Source organism: Lactuca saligna, chromosome 7 (genome assembly GCF_052625555.1).
Source record: "Lactuca saligna cultivar CGN05327 chromosome 7, ASM5262555v1, whole genome shotgun sequence".
Classification (NCBI taxonomy): Eukaryota; Viridiplantae; Streptophyta; class Magnoliopsida; order Asterales; family Asteraceae; genus Lactuca; species Lactuca saligna.
Genome location: NC_136423.1, coordinates 12669056 through 12685306, shown reverse-complemented (window position 1 = coordinate 12685306; position 16251 = coordinate 12669056).

The window sequence follows — 16251 nt, the reverse complement described above, 5'->3', positions numbered from 1 at the left end:
TTAGGACTAATAGTTTAAGTTTTGTAATGGAGAATTAGTGAATCGTCATTCACTTACCTTCAATTTATTTGCATGTTAGATTACGGCATCCCTTCTCTAGTATGTAAATGTTATTGTTGGATCCTAGCCCTAATTTTCTTATTGGGTGATAATTAGGGATTATTATTCTAATCTATCTTTGTCCTTTTTCAAATTGAAGATGTTGAACGCAAACAACGCTGCTGCTAGTTCTTTCACGTTGATGAGCCTTTGCCAAAAGGTCACCTTCGATGGAACGAACTTTAGCGAATGGATAAGATACATTCGCACCATTGCTCGCTATGAGGATAAAGAGTATGTCCTCGATGAGAAGCTTGAGAAAATCAACCCCGAAGTTGATACTCCTGAAGAAATCACCGCCTTTGAAACTCATGAGCGAGATGCAACGAAGGTACATTGCATCATGATTGCCACCATGAACTCCAAATTCCAAAAGTCCTACGAGTACATGTATCCATACGAGATGCATCAAGACTTGTTGGAGAGATACCACCAAAACGCGAGACAAGAGCGTTATGAGATTTTCACTAACATGATCTCCGCTAAGATGGGTAATGGAAAATCTCTTACCGTGCACCTGCAAAAGATGCAAAGGTATGTCGACCGCCTTCGCAAGTTAAATGTTGACTTCGGTGAAGACTTGGCGATCGATATGGTGCTTCACTCTTTGCCTCCGATGTACAAACAATTTAGGATGACCTACCACATGAACAAAGAAGAGGTCACCCTAAGCAAACTCCAAGGTCTCTTGAGGGTCGTTGAGAGCAACTTCAAGGACAAGTCTGTTGCACCTACTCCCAATCCGTCCGCTGCTCTTGTCTTGGCTATTGGTCAAGGGAAGGGAAAGAAGAGGAAAACTTCATCGAATAACTATCGCAAGGTGAAAGCCCGAGATGGTGCCTCTTCTAGTGGGACCAAAGTTGATCCCGCTAAGCCCTGCTCCAACCCAAAGGAAGTAGAGTGCCACCACTGCCACAAGATAGGACATTGGAAGAGAAGCTGCCCGGATTACCTGCAAGAGATCAAAGAAGGAAAGATCAAGCCATCTTTAGCAGGTATATACACAATCAAATCTAACGATTCTAATCATGCTATTTCTTGGGTTCTTGATATCGGTTGTGGTTATCACATTTGTTCTAATGTGCAGGGACTAAGAAGAAGTAGGGATGTAGAGCAAGGAAGGATCAATCTAATCATGGGGAACAGAAGATCGTCGCCTGTGAGCAAGATTGGAGTGTATTCTTTAGTGCTTAGGAATAGTTTGGTTTTAGATTTGAACAATTGTTGCTATTCGCCAGAAATGGCTAGAAACATCATTTCATTTCATGGTTTATATAGACAAGGATTTAGATTTTCTTTTAATAATGAGAATGGTTCTATTTTGGCTTATCTAAATGGTGTCTTTTACTTTGAAGCTATACCATGTAATGGAATATATGAAACTGTTATGATTGTTGATAACTTAGGAAATGATGTTTTGAATATTGATTCTTCCACTAGTATGGATAAAGCATCCTCGTGGCATTGTCGTCTTGGACATGTCAACAAGAAACGCATAGCACAACTCCAAAAGGATGGAGTGTTGGAGTCATTCGACCTTAGGGAAGATGACACATGCGAGTCTTGTTTACTTGGAAAGATGACTAAGTCACCCTTCACGAGTACTTGTGAAAGGGGTGAGGGAATATTGGACCTAATACATACCGATGTATGTGGACCCTTTAGATCAACCACGAAGGATGGGAACCGCTTCTATGTGACTTTTACCGATGACTATAGTAGATATGGGTATATCTACTTAATCAAGCAAAAGTCAGACACCTTTGAAAATCAAGATGCTTCGATCCGATCGAGGAGGAGAGTACCTAAGTCTTGAATTCCACGATTATCTCAAGGAGTGTGGAATAGTTTCGCAATTGACACCTCCTAGGACACCGCAGTTGAATGGTGTGGCAGAAAGGCGTAATCAAACCTTATTGGATATGGTTCGCTCTATGATGAGTCGTGCTTCACTACCTATCTTCTTTTGGGGGTATGCCTTAGAGACTGCCGCCCATATCCTTAACCGAGTCCCTACTAAGAAGGTTGCCAAAACACCTCACGAGATGTGGACAGGGAAAGCTCCCTCGTTGGCACATATCAAGGTTTGGGGTTGCGAGGTTTTCGTAAGACGAGATACTCACGACAAGCTTGAACCTCGAAGTGAGCGATGTATTTTCATCGGCTACCCGCAAACATCCTTTGGATATCTCTTCTATAGACCGAAAGACAATGTTGTCTTTGTTGCGAGGAGAGGAGTTTTCCGAGAGCGAGAACTCATAAGCCAAGGAGATAGTGGGAGGCAAATCGAACTTGAAGAGATTCAAGAATCGATAGATGAAGGAACCTCTACAGCTGGCATTCAACCCGAGGAGGAAACTCCGGTTGAACCGATTGACGAATCCTTACCTCTTAGACGTTCCGATAGAGTTAGAGTTCATCCCCAGTTTTATGGTTTTCATATTACTACCGAAGGGGACACGTATATTAGTGATGGTACACTAGTAAATCTTGATGAACCTAATAGCTATAAGGAAGCCATGGCAGGCCCGGAGTCTGCGAAATGGAAAGAGGCAATGGATAGCGAGATCCAATCCATGTACGATAACCAAGTTTGGAATTTGGTTGATTATGTGCCCGAATGTAAGACCGTTGGGTGCAAATGGATCTTCAAAAAGAAGACCGATGTGGATGGGAACGTACACACATATAAGGCGCGATTGGTCGCGAAGGGTTTTACTCAAACTCCCGGAGTTGACTATGATGAGACCTTCTCACCAGTTGCGAAGATTAAATCTATTAGAGTGATGCTAGCAATTGCCGCATTTCATGATTATGAGATTTGGCAAATGGATGTCAAGACCGCTTTCCTTAACGGAAAGTTGGCTGAGGATGTTTACATGGCTCAGCCAGAGGGGTTTGTGGATCCGAAGCATCCGAATAGAGTGTGTAAGCTTGAGAAGTCCATTTATGGACTTAAGCAAGCGTCTCGCAGATGGAATCTTTGCTTCGATGAGAAAGTCAAAGAGTTTGGATTTGTACGAAGCGAAGACGAATCTTGTGTATATGTCAAAGCCAGTGGGAGTATAGTAAGCTTTCTCGTTCTATATATCGATGACATATTACTCATAGGAAACAACATCCCGACTTTGCAGGAAGTCAAGTCCTGGCTCGGGAAGTGTTTCGCTATGAAGGACCTCGGAGAGGCTTCTTACATTTTGGGAATAAGGATAGTAAGAGAAAGAAGTAAGAGACTAATTGGACTTAGTCAGAATACTTACTTGGAGAAGGTACTAAAACGTTTTAGTATGGAAAACTCAAAGAAGGGAGAATTACCGATACAAGGAAATGCCAAGTTGAGTAAGACTCAAAGTCCGAGTACCGAAGCTGAGATAGCAGAAATGAGCCGAGTACCATACGCTTCCGCAGTTGGCTCAATCATGTATGCTATGACTTGTACTCGCCCTGATGTAGCCTTCGCTTTGAGCATGGTTAGCAGATACCAAGGGAACCCTGGCAAAGCACATTGGATTGCGGTGAAGAACATCCTTAAGTACCTTCGGAGGACGAAAGAATGGTTCTTAGTCCTTGGAGGGAGTGATGACTTGAAGGTGCGAGGGTATAGTGACGCCAGCTTTCAAACCGACAGGGACAACTACCGTTCGCAGTCGGGCTGGGTCTTTACCCTAAATGGAGGAGCAGTGACATGGAAAAGTTCCAAGCAGGAAACCGTAGCTGATTCAACGTGCGAATCAGAGTACATCGCAGCGAGGGAAGCGTCGAAGGAGGCAATACGGCTAAAGAACTTCATTGGTGATCTTGGAGTTGTGCCGGCCATAAAGGAACCCATGGAGATTTTCTGTGATAACGAAGGTGCGGTTGCCTTGACCAAGGAACTGAGGGATCATGGTAGATTTCGACATATCGACAGAAAATATCACTTCATTAGACATCGTGTAGAAAAAGGACAACTCGTAGTGAAGAGGATATCATCAGAAGATAACCCAGAAGATCCGCTTACGAAGGGACTGAGTAGGGTTAAGCACTTGCAGCATGCTAGGAGTATTGGGCTGAAGGATGATATTAGTATAGATTAGATAGTGTTAGAAACGTATAATAGATAAATGTAATTAACATTTGATGATTAAATAAAGGAGTTTTATTTATGAGTAAAGTTACTATCACATGTTAATTGTTTAACTATTGTTTCACTTTGCATGTTTTGACTTCCAGAATAATTGAGTTTATTAGGAATAATCGAATTATTCAAATGGTCCACAATCGTTCATCTGTTGGGATTAGATATGAATGAAGATTGTCATGAATTGGTGTGTAGAATGTCTAAATGGTGTTAGACATAGCAAGGGTTGCTGCAATGTTCATGAGTGCTTATGAACTGGTTTTGAGCATTGGAATAAACTCGCGCTTGCTGGAATCACCTTATGGAATACGATATAAAAGGTGATCGCAAGACGATAATATCATATAGTCTTAAAACCTAGATATATGATTTATTATTTGTTAATTGATTGTACATTGATAATGCGAAAACGCATCAGTAACTCGTTGTTATAAAACGCATTGTTGTGTATAGTTGGTTAATGAATAAGTAAATGCATATAAGTCGAAGTTTATCTGTAACTTTTATCTAAGAAGGTAAAAGCGATATCTCGGCCGCTCGATGATTTGATTTGACTTATGTGTCGGGCCCGGTCAGAACTGAATTGATGTGTTTGATTAAGTTCTATGTCAAATAAATCAGAGATCGAGAAACCTAAATGCTTGACTAACCATTCCATAGGATTGTCGGCATGATATCTAACAGAGGACTGTACGATCCCTTATCTAAAGGACAAGATTGATTAGATCAGAGTTGACAGCATCTTTGAGAGCTACGATTGCAAACCAAATTGTACTTGTATAGTTACTAGACTTATCCAAGTGGGAGATTGTTGGAATAGTGTCTAAGGCTGCAACTATATTAGGCAAGTATTTGATCCGGTTGTGCATGGTCCTTTTGGGTTGCCTTCACCATAGCAACTTGATGGATGATTTGTTAAAAGAGAGTAAATATTATAAGGAATAATATATGGTTATTTGATTAATATAAGTCATAGATTAATTGGAATTAATTTGGTGACTTAAAGAGATTAATTAAATAAAGGGGTATAAACTGTCAATTGTTTGATAGTTAAACTTTAGACTATAAATCCATTGGGATATGCTTTGGACGAATTCTATGAGATATAGGATAGCTAAAATCGTCCAAAGGCTTATCTATGGAATGGATTTGGATAGCCTTAAGAGAAGATTATCCAATTAGGGTTTAGGTTGTAACCCTTAAGGAGTCTACAAGTATAAATAGACCCTAGGGGTGAGGGAATTCAACACTCCATAAAAAGTAGAGATACTCTGGCCGAATTCCTCCCCTCTCCTCTCTCCTAAATCATCTTGCTTGCTATTGGTGTTTGTAAGCCATTAGAGGAGTGACATTTGTGACTCTAGAAGCTCCAAGATAACAAGATCAACAAGGAACTCAAAGGTATGATTCTAGATCTGTTTCAATGTTGTTATTTAACCTAATTAGCCATTAGAAGTCTTGGATTCAAAGCATGTTTAATTAGAAAGCCTAGATCCAAGCATTAGGGTTTTGCATGCGCACATAGGAAAGTTCTTATGGCTAAAACCCATCACAAAGTGCAAAGAATTTTCAAATGCAGAATAGATCTAAGAAAAAAATCAATGAAGATAAACAAAAAAGTTGATGAACAAAAATGAATTCATCGATTTGAATAATACTCAATTGTAACGCCCGTAGATCCAGGCTAGTTAATTTAGAGACGATAACCATCAAAAATGAATTTTTGATGGAAGATTATTTAGAAGGATTAATCTTAACCAAGTTGTAGTATATGTCATAAGGTTTCTGTGCATATAAACAACACCAAAATCCGAGTTATAACGAAGAAGTTATGACATGTCGAAGTTTCGCGACAGAACCGACATGACCCAGCGCGGCCCAGTGTGACGTAAATAGTGAATTTAAGGTAGATAGATATCTATCCTTAGTGATCTAAATGAGAGTTGACTATGTCTTCGATAGTAGTCCAACGATAAAAAGACAGACGAAAACGGAGTTCAGATGAAGGACTTATGAATTTCGAACGGAGTTTTCCTGTCCCGGCCTACTATAGATAATATATAAGTAATATACTTATAATATATTAAAAATAAAGTCAAAATTATCCAATGGAGTCTAAACGAGAGTTGTAGAGCGTAATCTCACCTTCGCTTCGATATAAAGAACGTCGAAAACGGAGTTCGTATGCAAAAGTTATGAATTTCTGAAGTTCGGGGCACGAAACCCCAAAACTGTCAGAGACCACGACGTGGCAAGTGTCCTGACACCTCCGGGAGGCCCCCAGATGCAACTTGGGATGACGCATGCAGTGACGAACAAGCCCACGACGTGGAAAAAGGTTGCCACGACGTGGCAAAGGCCAAATTTGCCCTATAAATAGATTTGAAGGGCCAGTCGTTTAAGGTTGCTATTTTCTCTCTTCTCTCTCCCGTTTTGCATCGATTTGCGTGCCAGAAGTACCCCGAAGCCCCGGTAATATTCCCGAGTCCCGAAGCAAGTCCCGAGATCCCGAAGATCCCGAGAAGTGCGGTTTCCGAGCCGAAGCTCTGCCTGCGAGAAGTTTGATTTTCGTAGAGATCTTCCAGATCTGCTGAGGATTACTACTTTTGCAAGTCGTAGTGTTGTCCGATCATCTTCTGATCAAGTGAGTGTATACTACCTTTCATAAACACAATAATAATACAAGTATGGTTTGAGTGTGTTAGGTACATTGTCGTTTATATGTGTGAGTGTGTGGTTACTTTCATCTAAAGCATAATTATTAAGTATTTAGTATAAAATACGTGTTATGTGTATAATATAAAGTTGTTTATATGTGTGAGTGTATAGTCCCTTTCATGAACACGATTTTAATACAAGTATTGTTTGAATGTATTAAGTATATGTTTGGGTGAGTGTGTAGTTACTTTCTTTTAACACATAAATATGAAGTATTTGTTATAAAATACGTGCTATGTGTTTATATATTGTTGTTTATTTGAGATGAGTGTGGGATGGATGTTTTATATAGTTTTTAAATGAGTTAAACTGTATATGTATTTTATATCTACGATTATGTTGGGTAGAACATGGGTTGATGAGATAGTTGGTATGTGATAAAATGATGAGGTATGAAAGATGATTAAGAATGATATCCGCAGATGCACCAATTAGAGAATATCATAATACTAGCAGATACATTTGAGAATAATATCGGTAAATGCACCAAGTAGTGAATGTCGTAATCCTGGCAGATGCGCTTATAGGATAATCTTGGCAGATGCGCTTATAGGATAATGTCGGCAGATGCGCCTAAAAGAGAATGTCATAAACCTGGCAGTCGCGCCTCATAGTGTATGACGTAATCCTGGCAGAGGCGCTTAAAGGATAATGTTGGCAGATGCGCCTTATGTAGCAATGGAAGTTTGTGCTAATTCCTTAGGTCAATCCTTAGGAATGAATGAATGACGGGTAGTTGAATTCCTAGGGTAAAATCCTAAGAAATAAAGAAGATAATAGGGATGGGTAATTGAGTTGATTGTTTGATGGTTGAATATAATAATTATAATATTGTGGGTTGAAAACCCTATATGCTCACCAGGCTCCCAAGCCTGACCCACTCAATTTAATTGTATCATAGGTATCGATACGAAGCTGCTTTGCACTGTGAGATTAAAGGAGATGTAAATCACTAGAGTAAATGAATGTATGTTCTGTTTATGCTTATGTGTCTATATCGGAACATGACATCCCGATGTTTTATTATTTAATGAAAATACATTCTCTTTGAGAAATGTTTTGATAAGTTTTTATCATATCTTGTTTTTGGAACAAATTCCACCACCGTTTGCTTTAAACGATTACTCTGATTTATAAAACAAAGCATAAACAAATCGGTCTTTTCTGGTCGAGAAATTGGGAATGTCACATCAATGATTCCTACTCTGATACCAATTATAGGAATGATAATCTTGTACACCGACTAAGAAATCATGAATATCACGTAAAAATGAAATGTAAGATCAAGAAGGTAAATACTTCTCAATATATTTCAATAAGAGTAAGAACCTTAATTACATCAACTCAATGTAAGAAATGAAAAAGACTTACTCCTTCAACTAACTAACATCCCTATTTATAAGAGAGAACTATAAGGGGGGGTTAGATGATAACTAATCAGGTTATGACACTTAAGCAATGACACGAGATACAAACCGTTAGTCACTACGAAACCTTAGGTGAACTATTCTGAAACTAACATTACATTGAATACAAAGTATATTACAATTCATTATTTCGCAAAAGACTAAGATACAACAAATACAAAACTCTAATACCTAATAGCATTTAACAAGTTGAATGATCAAATGTGTACATAAAAATTGTTTAAATTGTGAACAAAATGAAAATATAATTATCCTAATAAGTCATTTTTCCAATTCTAAAACATAAAGATTTTTCGATTTTAGATGTTTTTTTGGGAAGTTTTGATTATGTATAAAATTCAGTTGTAAATATACATTTCAAATAGCATAACACTTGTATAATGTTTTTTTATTTGCTTTTTCACATGTTGGATAGCCTAGGTAGGTTGTTAAATGTCAGTGCATCATTTTCAGTTTTTTAAGAAAGATCAACAATGGATAAATAATGTGTACAATTTGTAGCATCCATAAATATATAAAAACGAATTTGGTGTAAACATTGCTTGGTTCAATTCATTATGTATGGACAAAAGCAAACAATAGTTGAGGCATAACAAATGTATGGACAAAAGCAAACAATACTTCAGAATACATTGCATCTTCTTAAATTAAAAGGATGATCTAATTACATAAAACCCATTAACCATAAAACCAAGACTACACCTTGCTTGCATTTAAACACCACATTAGACTCATTATATATATATATATATATATATATATATATATATATATATATATATATATATATATATATATATTTATTGTGAGATAAATGTAGAACCAAAGTTATGTATAGAACCATAAAATCATTTTTGGGCAATTAAATCAAATGATGACTTAAGGGTATGAAGATAAAGTAACTAATTTTTTAAATTTGGAAACAATAAATTATTAAATACAATCCTAAATAATAGCATTTTAATGCATACATACATACATACATACATACATACATACATATATATATATATATATATATATATATATATATATATATATATATAATATACCGTTATGGGTATATAAGCTTAGGTACCCAAACTCACAATACTATGTTGTTTTGTATCATATGTGTACATTGTAATAGTCCAATGTTCTTATAATTCAACTTCTAACTTGATTTACTTCTACGTTTTTTATAAATTTCACATTTATCTTACTCTTACATAATTTTCATTTTAAACTCTAATATACATAGCCTAATAGGTGTTCGGAAAAAAGAAGAGATATAAGAGGAAAACAATAGTGAAATTTCGAAAATCTTCAAAGTATATCAAGTTAAGGTTGAAGTTTAATAACATTATAATGAATATATCAAACAAAACAACTAATTATAGTGAGTTTGGGTACCTAAGCTTATATACCCTTAAGGGTATATTCACTTTTTCATATATATATATATATATATATATATATATATATATATATATATATATATATATATATATATATATATATATATATATATATATATATATATATATATATATATATATATATATATATATATATATATATATATATATGAAGATGGAGAAATAATGATTATTCATAACTGATTAATGTTCTTAGATGAACGTTGGCGAACGTATATTCATGGATGAACGTTGACGAACGTATGTATATATTTTAATGAATGTATGTCTGCATATTAACATAACAGATTAATGTTTGTAGATGAACATTGACAAACGTATATTCATGGATGTATATGAACTTTGTCTTCAAAAATCTATAAAATTGTTTATATTCATAACTGGACATTCATATAAAACCAACAAATTACATGAACAAGTCAATTATTTTTTCAAACCGTAATTAACATGAGTAGTTTACCAAATGTTCACAAATGAACATATATCGATAAACATGAATGCTTAAAAATCGATTATGTTCATAAATGAACAATTATATATAAGCTCACAAATTATAAGGACAAATCAATTAATCTTTCAAATTAAACATAAACAAGCATATTACATTGCACATGCAGTAAACAACTGCGAACTCTAGATTTGTTATGTTTTCGTTTAATTTTCTGTCTGATTCTTGTTGCCGTCAATTGAATGTTTGTGCTTCATTTCTTGTTCATAGCTGCTGGATGCATTAACTCGTGAGGTTTAATACCTTGTTTTCTTGCATAACTGAGATCCCAAAAGAAGCCTATCTATCATATTTTCCCTATAGTTAAAGTGGAAAAAATCCATGAGAAAATCAAAAACTTCCCCCCCGGAGTTAAGAGATCAACCTACACACGCTTTAAAAATCCCTAGAAGTTCCTGGTATACAATTTCTTTAACTTTCGCTTACATACATCAACCCAACCTTAATTAAAAAAATTGTGAGCAATTAAATGCTAAAATTAGCTTCTATCGTTACATGTAAGAAATATGTGCGTTTATGTGTACACAAATGCACAATTCTATCAATTGAAACTTTGTGTAAATTTTAGAGTTAATGATTAACTCAATGTCAGTCACTACATCTAAAAAATAAATCAAATACTTTCTATTTTATCTCTAATAATTACTCCTTCCAAAAGGGAAAAAAATGTTTGTTTGTATCTTTAAGAAAATTAAAGGTTTGGAAGGATAAGTGAATTGATTATGCATTATTGTTCTTTTGATTCGATATTAAAACTTAAACGCCTTACTTGTAACTCAATTCTCATATGAGCATCAACTTTTAATTATCTAATACACCTACATTCATTATTAACAATGCAATGAAAATAAATAAATAAATAAAATAAAATAAGAAACAATGAAAATTTGAAAATCAATAAAGAGAAAAAACCAACTTTGTGAAAATCAATGCTTGCTTGCTTTCGTCAGAATCAAGAAGTTACACAACTTAAAAATCCATATGTAGAATCTCTATTATACACAAACATACGTCTATTTTTTTATTAAATTTTAAATTCTTTTATTTTGAAAATAAGGATGTCAAAAAGTCTTGTAGGATCCAGTTAGTAAATTACATATATATGTATATATATTAATTATATAAATATAATATATAATAACATAATTTTAAGCATCCAAAATTCAACAAAAAACGTGTTTTTAAGTTGTTAGTATAATGTTTTTAAGATGTTATAACTTTTTTATTTTTAACATATTTTTAACATGTAAAGTTATGTTATAAATAATTGTTTATTATATAAAAAATAGCTCATTTTAGCTTAAACAATAACTTCTTTTAACCCAAAAAAGACGACCCAAAATCAATCAGGACAGGGGAACGGAGGCAGGGGTAATATGGGGCCCAATGTCAGGAGGGGCCTGGTGATTGGCAGATTTTTAATCTAAGCGGGGGTTGATGCTGGGTGGGGCCCGATGCCAAGTGGGACTCAAGACCAAGCGGGGCCCGATGGAGGGAGGGGGCCCAGTATGTGATTTATGTGTGTGTGATGTGTGGTATCGTGGGGAACTCACTAAGCTTTGTGCTTACGGGTTTGAATTTATGTTTCAACTACTTTAGTTTTCAAATGGAAGAGCTCGGGATGGTTGTAGAGCACACACCACATGTTTCCGCATTCTGTGATTAACTCTGATTTGATGATGTTTTGATAAATCTTGATTACCTTGGTTTTATGGAAATGTTATGTATTAATGATTTATTAATCTAAAGACGAAAGTTTTATGTTAGAACTTTAGGATCGTTACAAATTGGTATTAGAGGCTTTGTTTGTGGGATTCGGGCACACTCTCGGGTGTGAGTGAACTCAAACTGAGGATTTGGTAAAGTTTTTCAAAAAGAAACATATTTTTATAAAGGGATTTTTCTAAAAGAAGAAATGGTGTGGTGCATGCAATCAACCGAGCTCAAGTAAGTTTTCCCAAATTACCCATACATGTTATCTGATATGCTTTGATCTGTGAATCGCATGCTAGATAAGGCTAAGGATCTTCTCAGTTTTTGCATGATAGAATGTTAGGAGATGCCTTTGTATGCCTATTATATGAGCTTGTAGGCTTCCATGCTAGTTCTAATTTTCAAGTGATAGGTTGGCCTGATATGTGATGTCTGGTAGCCGAGGAAGCATGGGATGTTGGATTAGGTATGATTTGTTAGTGTAAGGCAATCAGTGGTGGGAGTGAGATCTCCTAGTATGGGTTGTAGTATGTGGGATTGGATGCTTGAGGTTATTTTGTGGATTGGAGTATTACTGCACGAATGTTGCTTGCTTTGTGCTTTGTGGAACTCATAAGTGATATGAGTTAGCTATTAACTGAATATGTCAAGTCATATGTGGAAAAGGTTGGATAATCTCAGAGTGACGGATTAGACCCTATTGATCAGCTTTTGTTTGAGTCTAAACATTATAAGGATGAGTCTGTTACTTGAAGGATGATTTAAGCTTTACTACATGTGATTGTGTTCATGAGGTAGCAAACTGACATTATGAGGAGTTCTTCAGCAGTTGGTGGTAGGTTGAGATCGAGAACCTAGGAAATCCTAGGGATTGCTTCGTTGGGTTTTGTTGCGCTGGGTAGCGAGTGTTTGGTGTATAGATTTGAGAAGGTGATTTATAGGATTCGGGAGGATTCTTGAGGAAAGGATGGATAGGTGTGGAAGGTAGTATTAGGCATGTACTACTGAAAACACAAGATCCATACTCAAATTGGGGAGAGTCTTGGAGAATCTAGGAAGCCTATGGGATGAGGATTCTTGGGTATATTTGGATCTTTTTCATGTTGTTTTCAGTATGGTGTTGAACACTTAGGAATGGGGTTTAGGTTCTGGTTCCGGCTCAAGAGCAAGAGCTGAGCTGATCGATGCACAGATGCGGGAGTTCATCTCATCGGAGATTACTCACGGTATTTTGGAATGGACCCCGATAGTCTTTGGTTTAGCCAAGGAAGGGATTTTAGATCTTTTGGATGGTCATCTAGGGGCCTTTCGGGTCGGAGTTGTAGTAGGGCAGTTGGGGGTTCGTCTGGAGCCTAAAGCTTATGGATCCCTAGAATCCTTCAGGATGGATTATTCTATTGTTAGTTCTTTTCATTTGGGATGGGAGGTGAGCTTTGCACCATGTCCTCAGAATGGTCGGGGTAACTCATGAGGAGGAATTCAAGATTCCTTCAGATTCTTTTGTTGGATAAGGTGTCTAAGTCCATAACTATAAATAGATTATACTTGACTCAAGAGTAGCATGGTCCATTTTGGGTTGCATTCACCAAAACAATCTGATAGGATGAACATTTGAGAAATAGGTTATATATGATTCATTAATATATTATAACTATAATATATTAATAGAGAAATCATATTATTTAATTAGTATTGGTCAAGAATTAATTTGGAATTAATGTAGTGACCAAAAGAGACTAATTAAATATATAAGGGATGATTATGTAAATCAATGATATATATATATATATATATATATATATATATATATATATATATATATATATATATATGATAATAATCAATGGTGGATTAGTAATGGGCTAAGCTTATGTAAGAATCCATAATGTGTTAGTCCATTACAAGCCCAAGTGTATGGATTAGGGTTTACACATGACCCTTGGATTTCTACACTATATATATATATATATATATATATATATATATATATATATATATATATATATATATATATATATATATATATATATATATATATATATATGACCCCTATGGCCTATAATCGGTTACCATTGTGCTCTTAGAGTTCATAGAACCGATTTTGAGTGCATAGTAATCTCTCTGAAGTTCTCCAAATTGTTGGTGGTGTTCTGTAAACCATTTGAGGCATCACACTTGGGGTGCTAAGTTCTTAAAGGCCAAACACAACAAACTACAACAAGAGGTAAATCTATAACTAGTTTTTTGATTCATATGTCATGTTGTATGCTAGACTAGGCTTCATGCTTTGGAAAAAATTGTTTGCACATATAACTAGAGATGTAACGCCCGCAGATCCGGGCTAGTCAATTTAGAGATAATAAGCATCAAAAATGAGTTTTTTATGGAAGATTATTTAGAAGGATTAATCTTAACCAAGTTTTAGTATATGTTACAAGGGTTCAATACATATAAAGAACGCCGAAATCCAAGTTATAACAAAGAAGTTATGACTCGTCGAAGTTTTTCGGCAAAACCGACACGACACCGGGAGACGTAAATAGTGAATTTACGATAGAGGATTTTTTAGCCTTACTAATCTAAAAAAAATTCATAGAATATGTTAAACTGAGAGCGTCCACAAAAAGAACGCCCAAATGTTGGAATAGTGTCTAAGGCTGTAACTATATTCGGTTGTGCATGGTCCTTTTGGGTTGCCTTCACCATAGCAACTTGAAGGATGATTTGTTAAGAGAGAGTAAATATTATAAGAAATAATATTTAGCTATTTGGTTAATATAAGTCATAAATTAATTGGTATTAATTTGGTGACTTAAAGAGATTAATTAAATAAGAGGGTATAAACTGTCAATTGTTTGATAGTTAAGCTTTAGACTGTAAATCCATTATGGTTGACTTTGGACGGATTCTAAGAGCTTTAGGATAGCTCAAAATCGTCCATAAGGATATCTATGGAATGGATTTGGATAGCCTTAAGAGAAGATTATCCAATTAGGGTTTAGGGTGAAACCCTTAAGGAGTCTACAAGTATAAATAGACCCTATGGGTGAGGGAATTCGACACACAACCTTAAGCAAGGATACTCTGGCCGAATTCCTCCCCTCTCCTCTCTCCTAAATCATCTTGCTTGCTATTGGTGTTTGTAAGCCATTAGAGGAGTGACATTTGTGACTCTAGAAGCTCCAAGACAAGAAGATCAACAAGGAACTCAAAGGTATGATTCTAGATCTGTTTTAATGTTGTTGTTTAACCTAATTAGCCATTAGAAGTCTTGGATTCAAAAGCATGTTTATTAGAAAGCCTAGATCCAAGCATTAGGGTTTTGCATGCGCACATAGGAAAGTTCTTATGGCAAAAACCCAACAGTGGTATCAAAGCCTAGATTGGTTTTCTTTAAATTGTTGCTTGAATAACTGAAACAAACCTGCAAAATTCGATTTTTGGGTTTTGAGTCACTGACTCGTCGAGTTCCAAGGTGGACTCGTCGAGTAGGCCTGACTCGGCGAGTCCCTTTGTGCACTCGGCGAGTCCAAGCGTCAGGAAGGGCCATATTCGGGATTTCTTTGTGTTTATCTTATCCAAACTTTCCATAAACTAATTAGATCAATATGAATCCGATTTCTTGATAAATATAAGTGTTATCTTGATCTAGTTAAAGGTAATTATCAACTAATTAAATATTTAGTTTCCTTATATGATAATTAATTAATTATTTTGATTATTTTTGGTAATTATCTTCAAAGAAATCAAAGATAAATCAAATAAAGATAATTAAGATATTAATTGTTAATTGAAATTATTTGTTATTTGATCCTCCATGTTTTAAATGTTTAAAACCTATCCTATAGTTTTGAAATTTATATTTGTGATTAAAAGTTCTAATTTAGACAACTTAAATTTCAAACCCTAGATTTTGAAAAGTTTAAAATGCAACCCTATACTTATATAATATTACTAGGATAATATATATATGTATAACTAAATGCTAGTCTTACCGCTAGTAGGCCTCATTCACGAAGCCGATCTATAAGATGGGTATAAGGTTGCGGCCTATAAAATGGCGCTTAATGGGTGTACACTCACACCCACCGCTTGCTTGATTGGTGGAGGGTCATTAGCCGAACGGGTAGGATAGGGCAACCTCCTCCTCTCATTAAAAGTATAATAAAGAAATACGAAGTAACTAAACTTTCTTTTAAAATTTCCCAATCTTAGTTACTTTAGGAAAAGTGAATTGATGCAATCCCA